This window comes from Arachis stenosperma, chromosome 3, assembly GCF_014773155.1.
Source record: "Arachis stenosperma cultivar V10309 chromosome 3, arast.V10309.gnm1.PFL2, whole genome shotgun sequence".
NCBI classification, from domain to species: domain Eukaryota; kingdom Viridiplantae; phylum Streptophyta; class Magnoliopsida; order Fabales; family Fabaceae; genus Arachis; species Arachis stenosperma.
Window position 1 is genome coordinate 9,803,861 of NC_080379.1, and position 9,845 is coordinate 9,813,705.

The 9,845-nt window shown below is 41.5% G+C and overlaps 1 non-coding gene across 1 annotated transcript; it reads right to left on the bottom strand.

The window, feature by feature from the left end:
• Positions 1 to 5,998: 5,998 nt before the first annotated feature.
• On the bottom strand, positions 5,999 to 6,106 carry LOC130972093 (small nucleolar RNA R71). Its single transcript, XR_009083292.1, has one exon. It is a non-coding gene; the product is annotated as a small nucleolar RNA R71 (small nucleolar RNA).
• Between the last annotated feature and the right edge of the window lie 3,739 nt (positions 6,107 to 9,845).

A 9,845-nucleotide genomic window follows, 5' to 3' on the forward strand; every position in this document is an offset into this window, starting at 1 on the left:
AGCAAGGGTGTTAAGCATGTATTGAGTAGAATCAGAGTATGAGTTATACCTGGATGCTCCAGTGTATTTATAATGGCGTAGGGTGACCTTCTTAGATAAGATAAGTTAGTTATCTTATCTTATCTTTATCTTATCTTCAAGTGAGGTCATCTTTATCTTCAGGGAAACCGCCCTTCTCTCTGTAGGCTTGGGCTGCCTTAGGATTTGGGGCGTGCTCCTCTATTTGGGCCCTTCTTTGGGCTTTCCTGGTGACTTGGCCGAGATCTTTGGAAAGAGGTCGGGTTGCCCTGACCTGAAGAGGTCGGTCGCTTTGCTGTCAAACATCCCGGGTCGGACAGCTCGACCCAGGGTATGAACACCCTTCATTCATTCCTATTTCTCTACAAAGTAAGATTGATTTATTTAAATTGACCTCATAGCAAAAAGAACAAATGTTAGTAACTATAGGAGTAGGATCATGCCACTTGCTTTAATTTTCGGATAGTATTTTATACACTACTATAGATAGTATGTTAATTTATATGTGTATGTACAGCCCACATATATGTATATAGAGGGATCAACGAGCAAAATTAAAGCTGGATTTGAAGTTAAACAAAGAAAAGAACCATGCCACAGCAATGCACAGGTCAACAATGAGTTCTAGGATGCATTAATTGAGAAACAAAACCAGCAAGGTTTGTGTTCATGCAATGGTTCGAGTTATAAAGGACCGAGTTGGCTGATCTCTTAGAAGGTTGGCCCATGACCGACCTCTTTTCAAAAGAGTTCGGCCAAATCGACAGTACAGGCCCAAAGCAGGCCCAAGTAAAGGAACACAACCCAAATCCAAAAGCGGTCAAGCCTAGAAAAAAAGGGCGGTTCCCCTCAAAAGATAAAGATGACTTCACTCCAAAGATAAGATAAGATAACTATCTTATCTCCAGAAAGGTCACTCCACACTATTATAAATACACTGGAGCACCCAGGTATAACTCATATTCTGATTCTACACTAAAACCTGCTTAAAGCCCGTGCTAACTTAAGTATCGGAGTCTCTTGCAGGTACCACCACCCTCCAGTGACGAAGGATTAGCAGCACCGCCAAGTCCAACAGGTCGGACATGATAGCTCCGGCCGCCAGATCCAACAAGTTAGACACGACAGATCTGGCCACCACAGCAGATCTCATCCGAGATCGACCTTCAGTTTCAGGTAACCCTCGGAACATTGGCGCCATTGATAGGGAATTTGGAAGTCATTCCATCATCATGGCGGACAACCTTGACAACGACCACAACTCTAATTTAGAAAATAGAACACCGCATAAGAACACGGACATCACACCAAAAGATACATCTCAACCAAATAAAGACAAGCATTCTCAAAACACATAAATTTTAGATGCCCTCCGAGAACAGCAGGATCGTCTCAAGCAGCTCGAACAAGAAGCCAAACATCAGTGGGAAGTCAAAAGAGACCTCCGGAAAGAAACAAGACGACGTCGAGAATTAGAGGACAAGCTCCTAAAGCTCGAGGCCGACCTCAAAATCAAGACCACTCGATCTAGTCATGAAGATAGCTCCCACAGAGATCAAGACCCATTCACCAAAGAGATCATGAAAGCTAAAGTCCCAAAGGATTTTAAAGCTCCCGACATGACTCCATACGACGGTACCTCTGATCCAAGCCATCACCTCAGCAATTTTAGAAGCAGAATGCATCTCAGAAACGCCTCAGACACCACTCGATGCAAAGCCTTCCCGACTACCCTAACGAAGATAGAATTAAAGTGGTTCGATAGTTTGCCTCCAAGATCCATCACAAGTTTTGACGACTTAGGAAAAAATTCCTTGCCAGATTCTCCATCCAAAAGGACAAAGCCAAACACGCCCCGAGCCTATTAGGGATCAAGCAAGGAGAGCGGGAAAGTCTTCGCAACTACATAGAAAGATTCAACAAAGCATGTCTGGACATACAAAGTCTGTCAACAGAAAAAGCTATCATGGGTCTCATCAATGGCCTAAGAGAAGGACCTTTCAGCCAATCAATATCCAAGAAGTACCCAACATCTCTAAACGAGGCTAAAGAAAGGGCGGAAAAATATATCAATATAGAGGAGAACTCCCAATGGGGAGACAGCTTAAAAATCGGATTCTCCTAACCCATTTCGGGACAAGGATAAAGAAAAGAGAAGATCAACCCGGAGAGAAGTCTAGAAAATACCATAATTACACCCCCTATTTGGGTGTCTCTTGTGGATGTTTACCGAGAAATATGCCACACTGAGAAGATCCCACCACCTCGCCCAATCAAAAGCAAAAAATGAGGAGGAAATCGGACAGAATACTGTGAGTACCACCAAATCTACGGACATCCTACCAACAAGTGCTTTGATCTAAAGAATGCCACAGAGAAATTGGCAAGAGAAGGGGGATTAGATCGGTACTTAACCAATAAAGCAGATAAACCAAGAAAAAGAAGAAGGGACGTAGAGGGCAGACGAGTTGAACATCCACCTCACACCGAAGAGGCCGGGCGAGTTGAACGTCCACCTCACACCGAAGAGGTCGAACGAGTTGAACGTCCACCTCACACCGAAGAGGTCGGACGAGTTGAACATCCCCCTCACACCGAAGAGGTCGGGCGAGTTGAACATCCTCATCACACCCCTGAGAGACATGTTCATATGATAAATGGAGGATGCACAGGAAGAGGTATCTCTAAATCATCTCGCTAAAGACACCTCAAAGAGATATATTAAGGAAGGGAGAGAAGTTTGAATAGGACAAACGGAGTGCGAACAAGCCTTCTGAGATTTCAAAAATTCTTGGGGCAACCACCCATTCTTACCTGACCACGGGAAGTTGAAGAACTCATATTATACCTCGCAGTGGAAAGTCGGGTAATAGCCTCGGCACTAGTCAGAGAAGACTGATGCCAAGGCATCTAGGCCAGTTTCACTGACCTTTTCTTTACTGTTTTAGGGTAGTTTCATGCATTTTCCTAGTAAACAAGGCAAGTTTTGGGTGAAAATACACTTACACCTTCATTCAAGCAACTATTGTGAATTTTGCATGATTTCATGAGATTTTTTTGCTAGAATTACATGATATTTTAATGATGCATAATCTCATGATTTTGGCTAGAGCTTTGATGCACTTTAATTGCTTGATTTCAAGACAAATAAAGCATGGAAGAATCACGTTAGCATTCACGTTAACTTAGTTAACGTGACTACTAACGTGGGATGGCAATTGGCTTGCAACGTTAATGAGAAAAGTGATCACCAATAACGCCTGCGAAGCCATTCATAGCCTACGTTAAAAGCCACGTTAACTAAGTTAACGTGGTACTTAACGTAGAAGGAAAGGAGGACTCCACGTTAATGAGAAACGTGAACTCCAATAACGTTGAGAAACTAGGCAATGCCCCACGTTAAGAGTCACGTTAACTAAGTTAACGTGAACTCTAACGTGGACAAGGATCAACAATGCCAACGTTAGTGACACTCACTTTTGTCACTAACGTTGGATCATTTTCATTGCCTACGTTAACTCTCACGTTAATATTGTTAATGTGGAAGTTAACGTGGAGTGGGGTTCAAAGAACCAACGTTAGTGACACTCACTTTTGTCACTAACGTTGGAAGATGGCTTCATTACTACGTTAAAAGCCACGTTAACTTAGTTAACGTGGGTTCTAACGTAGGGGATTAAGGCAATTAGAGCGTTAGTGACAAAGGTGAGTGTCACTAATGCTCTCGAAGGTGATAGATGCCCACGTTAAGAGCTACGTTAGCTAAGCTAACGTAAGACCTAACGTAGGAGGCAAAAGGCAAGCAACGTTAATGGGAAAAGTGATTCCCATTAACGTTTGCGAAAAGGTGTACAAGCCAACGTTAATGAGAAAAGTGAGTCCCATTAATGTTGGCCAAGAATTGAGAAGGAACATTAGAAGTCACGTTAAGACTTCTAACGTTGAGAATAACGTGGGTATATAAGGGTCGAACGTTAGTGGAAAAGGTGAATGCCACTAACGTTCTCGCACCCAGAATTATATTCCACGGTTAATCTCACTAAATGCCCAAGCCTAATTCATATTTCTCTACAAGCTGGGCCCACTAAAGTTGAGAATTGCTTCAACTCAAAGTCCAAAGTCCACATCCAAGACTTGAAGAACTCACTAGAAGATCATGAAGAGTAGTATATATAGGAGTAGTTTTGAACTAGATAGGGACTTTTGGCATCTTGGAGAATTACTCTCTGCATATTTACTTTTCTGTACTTCTAGCAGGAATTCTTCTTTTCTGCCATTTTTGATTCCTAGAGCTATGAACAACTAAACCCCTTTCATTGGGTTAGGGAGCTCTGCTGTAATTTGATGGATCAATATTAGTTTTCATTCTTCTTCTTCTATCTTTTCTCTTGATTTTACTAGAAAGCTTTCAATCTTAATTCAATTGGTTAGTTATCTTGGAAAAGAAACTCTCCATAATTGGATCTCTTCGGAACCTTGGGAGAGGAATGAAGAGATCATGCTAGAATTATTTTCTCATGCTAGACCAATTTGGGTTGGGATGGATATGTGACTATAATCCCCTCAATACTTGAATTGGGAAATGTATGTGGTATAATCAGTGACCATACTTCATCTCTTCTCATGAGAAATTGACCAAGGAATTGGGTATTGATCAAAATTTGAGAGATTGAATTACCAAGGAATTGGGATTCAATCACTTAAGATTGCCAAGGAGATCAATGAATGCATTGATTGGGGAAGAGATGAGAATGAACTTGATCCGGAGAATTGCAACATCTCCTAAACCCAATGATCCCCCTATTTCCGATCTTACCCATTCTCTTTAATTTCTGCTATTTACTTTTATGAACATTACCCCAACCCCCATTTGAGATTCTGCACTTTAATTTCTGCTATTTACTTTCTAGTCATTTAAATTTCTGCATCTCAATCTAAATTTTGTTTAGCTCAACTAGCATATTCTTCTAACTAAAGTTGCTTGACCAATCAATCCTTGTGGGATTCGACCTCACTCTATAGTGAGTTTTACTTGACAATAATTCGGTATACTTGCCGAAGAAAAATTTGTTGAGAGACAAGTTTTCACGCATCAAGTTTATGGCGTCGCTGTCGGGGATTGATTTTGAATCAACAATGATTAAGCTAGAAGATCACTAGATTGAGCATTTTTTTTCGTTATTCTTTTCTATATTCAGTAATTTACCTTAGTTTGTTCTTAATTTCTTCCTCACTCCCTATACCCGTTCTATTTTCTGTTCTCTTTTCTTAGTTTATCATAATTCAGCTCACTAACCCACTAATTGTTTGATAAATTGCATCACTCACACTAACAATCATTCTAAAAAAAATTGTCTTCACTATATCTCCTGTTGTGCATTCTGTTTGTTGTAGGACAGGAAGAAGAGAAGGAATCTCAACATCCTTTGATTCAGAGCCTGAGAGAACCCTTTGGAGACGAAAAAGGGAAGCAAAAGGAAAAAGAATTGTTGGTGCTGAGGAAGAGGAAGAGTATTTTAAACCCAACATGGAGGAGAATTTGGAAAACAATCATGAAGAAAAAGCTCATAATCATGCCAGAGAAGGCCATGCAAACCGGGTTAGGCATGAAAGGAGGGTCTTAGGATCTTATATCAATCCTAATCCAGGAAACTGTGGAAGCAGCATTCAGAAACCCACCATTCATGCCAATAATTTCGAGCTAAAACCTCAGCTCATCACTTTGGTGCAAAATAATTGCTCATTTGGAGGAGGTTCTCAAGAAGACCCTAACCAACACTTGACCACCTTCTTGAGGATTTGTGACACAGTGAAGACAAATAGAGTCCACCCGGATGTCTATAGGATGCTCTTGTTCCCCTTTTCACTCAGAGACAAGGCAACAAAGTGGCTTGAATCCTTCCTAAAAGAAAGCCTGACAGATTGGGAGGAGGTAGTGAACAAGTTTTTAGCAAGATTTTATCCTCCTCAAAAGATTAATAGGCTAAGAACTGAGGTGCAGACTTTCAGGCAACAAGATGGTGAGACACTTTATGAAGCATGGGAGAGATTCAAAGACTTGACAAGGAGATGCCCACCAGAGATGTTTAATGAGTGGGTTCAACTTCACATCTTCTATGAAGGTCTTTCCTATGAGTCAAAGAAGGCTGTAGATCATTCATCAGGAGGTTCTTTAAACAAGAAGAAAACCGTTGAAGAAGTCATAGATGTCATTGAAACAGTTGCTGAGAATGACTACTTCTATACCTCTGAAAGAAGTAACACTAGAGGAGTAATGGAGCTGAACCACATGGATGCACTGTCAGCCCAAAACAAGATGATCACCAAGCAGCTAGCAGATCGCACCAAGAAGGTAGAAGAGAACCAAGTTGCAGCAGCCATCACCTCATCGCCAACTCATGAAGGAATAAACATGGGAGAAGAAGGTGACTGGGAGCAAGCCAACTATGTGGGAAATTCACCTAGACAAGTCCATGATCCATACTCTAAAACATACAATTCTGGATGGAGAAATCACCCCAACTTTGGATGGGGAAACCAACAAGACCAAGGACAAGATCCGAGACGTTCCAACTTCAACTCCAACAACAATGCCACTCATCAAAACACCTCACAGAGATATTATCAACATCCATCTAGCCAACCTTCTCAACCACCTAATCTCAACCCACCATCATCCATAGATGATAGGCTTTCAAAGATTAAGGCTCTACTTGAAAACATGTGCAGAGAAGTCCAAGATAACAAGGTGTTTAAGGAAGAAGTGCGAGCCAACATCAAGAATCAAGGAGAAAACATCAAGAGATTGGAGTCCCAAGTAGGCTATCTATCTCAACAAATTCCCAAACCCACTGATGGATTCCCCAGTGATACAGAGAAGAATCCAAGAGGAGAACCAAAGAAAGTGAGATGGGAAGAATGCAAAATGATAACCACAAGTGATGAGGGAAGTATGAATGGAGTAGAACACCTTCAAAATCACCAACAGGAAAGTCAAGAGGAAGGAAGCTGTGCAACTCCACTCACATCCAAGGAAGAGCTAAAGAGAAAGGAGGCATTGAACCCATATGCACCCTTCCCCCACAGGCTTAAAGGTGGTGTAGCAGGGAGAATGTACTCAAGGTTTCTTGATATGTTTGCATCTTTAGATGTAAATATACCATTTATTAAAGCCCTCCAACAGATGCCCTTCTACATCAAGTATATAAAGGAGCTACTAGCCAGAAAAAGTCCATTGAAGGGTGGACAAACAATCAAGATGAACAGAGATTGTAGTGCTCTCATTCAACCAGGACCACCCACAAAGAAGGAGGATCCAGGAAGCTTTCACATTCCTTGTGCCATAGGAGAAACAATGATTGACAGAGGACTTTGTGACTTGGGAGCAAGCATCAACTTAATGCCTCTCTCTCTCATGAAAAAGCTCCAAATCAATGAACTAACTCCTACTGATGTGATTATCAGATTGGCAGACAAAACCCAAAAACAAGCAGTAGGAATAGTTGAAAATGTGCTGGTAAAAGTTGGGAGCTACTATCTTCCCACAGATTTTGTTGTTTTGGAAATGGATGAGAATCCTATCTACCCCATCATTCTGGGAAGACCCTTTCTAGCCACAGCTAGAGCACTCATAGATGTAGAACGAGGAGAGTTAGTGCTGAGAATACATGATGAGCAGCTCGCTTTCAATGTTTACAACCTCTCACAAGGAGCAGATCACAAAGACAATAAGATGATAGAAGAGCCAAACGAGGAAACACAAACAACACAATTGGAAGCCCCATTGATTGAGAAGCCATATAGTCAGAAAGAACTATGTTCAAAGGTGATCCAAGAGGAACCAGACCCACCAGAGTCATGCAAGATCAATAACAAGATTCCCCTGGAGAAAGAATCCATAGAAAAAAAACATCAATGGAAACAAGGAAAAGAATTCCAAAGGGATGGAGAAATAAGAAAATTCCTACAGACAAATTCTCACAAGGTGATGAAGTTATTTCTACATACTTTCTATCTATACCACCTCACCTGCCCACTATTCCATCTCAGCTACCTCCTGTGTATACTATCAATAAAATCTTATCCTTAGAGCATATGGAACTCGTCAACAAAGCTAACGGATATAGATTCACTGCAAGAGGAGAGGACTTCAAGCACTATCAACCACCTTGACAAAGAACCAAACGTCAAGCTAGTGACGCTAAAGAAGCGCTTCATGGGAGGCAACCCATGTTCTATAACTCTCTCTGTCTTAAATTTCTAACAAGAGCAACAAAACAATTTCCATGGAATTTCAATCCAACTTTGGCAACTAATATAAAGTTCCTCCACATGCAACGAATAGTACATGATAAGTTTGGTGTTCAAAAACATCAATTGAGGTTTGAACATACTTATTGAGAAAGATTTATGTCCCAAACTTGTTGAACCATAGGATCACAAACAAGTTTGGTGTACTGACGTGCATGCTTGAGAAGCTTAAAAAAAAGGGGGGGAGAGAGATTTTTGCTTCGTTAGTTCACCTTTTGAATTTTCCCACCAATTGTTCAACTAATCTTCACATTCTCTCTTTGTCATATATAGGGAATCAAAAAGGACATTGATGGTACTTGATAGGACAAGAGGTTCGGCCACTACACCAAGGGAATCTCACACTTGTCCTCATAGGGAATGCCCTTGGAAGTGTTGCCATGCAACATTGGGAATGGATGGCTTTGGAGACCAAATCAAGACCCCCATAAAGGAGCTGATCCTTGTGCTCCTTCAATCCTAAAACCCCAACCGTCCACTATCAAACACCATCATCAATCCACACCCTTCAATCAATTGCCATTTTCCTATTTAAACATATTCACACAACCTCTCCATGCACACTTATACTCACCATTCCCACTCTCTCCTTTTGGTTCTACTCACACTACACACATCACTCCTCACCAAAACTTCACATACACCCTCATAGCCGTCTTGAGAATAACCAACATAGCAACTATCTTACATGGCATCATCAAGCTCCAAGAGACAAAAAGGGAAGGGACCCATAGAACATCCTCCTTTTGATGAAGTGTGGTATAGAACATTTCATCATGCACTTCAATATGGGTGGATGGCCGACAAAGAAATCATTTATGAACTGGGCTTCCAAGTAACAAAAACTGAGTGCCCGGAGATCATAGAGAAGGTGAAGCAACGTCGCTGGGAGCTCCTTACCGATCCGATCACAAGGGTGAATGCAACTCTAGTAAGAGAGTTCTATGCAAATGCAGTTAGGCAAGACAAGGCGGATGACTCATACACAAGTTTTGTGAGAGGGGTCATGGTAGATTTTAGTCCTATGATTATCATGAGAATGCTGAAGTTGAGAAGCATCTCTTTTGAAGAGGAGAGCTATCACTCAAGAATGGACAAACCTCCCAATTATGACCAGATTATACAAGATATATGTGTGCCAGGAGCCGATTGGGAAAGAGGTCCCAAGAGAAAACCCAAATTTATAAAAAGAAGAGATCTCCTCCTAGAGGCTAAAGGTTGGTTCGAAATTGTAAGGAGATCCATCCTCCCAGCCGGAAACAACTCAGAGGTAAATCTCAAGAGAGCAACGATGTTACAATGTATAATGAAAGGAGGAGAGATCAAGGTTCATGAAATCATATCCCAAGGCATTCGGAAGTTTGCTGAGAAAAGTGATTCGGGAGGAAAGTTGGGTTATCCCAGCACTATTTTTCTTCTTTGCAGACTGGCCAGGGTGATATTCGAGGATGCGAACCCCGTGTGGGTAACGGTTGGTCTTCCAATCACTTATCATCGGATGCATGCAGCTACAGCTC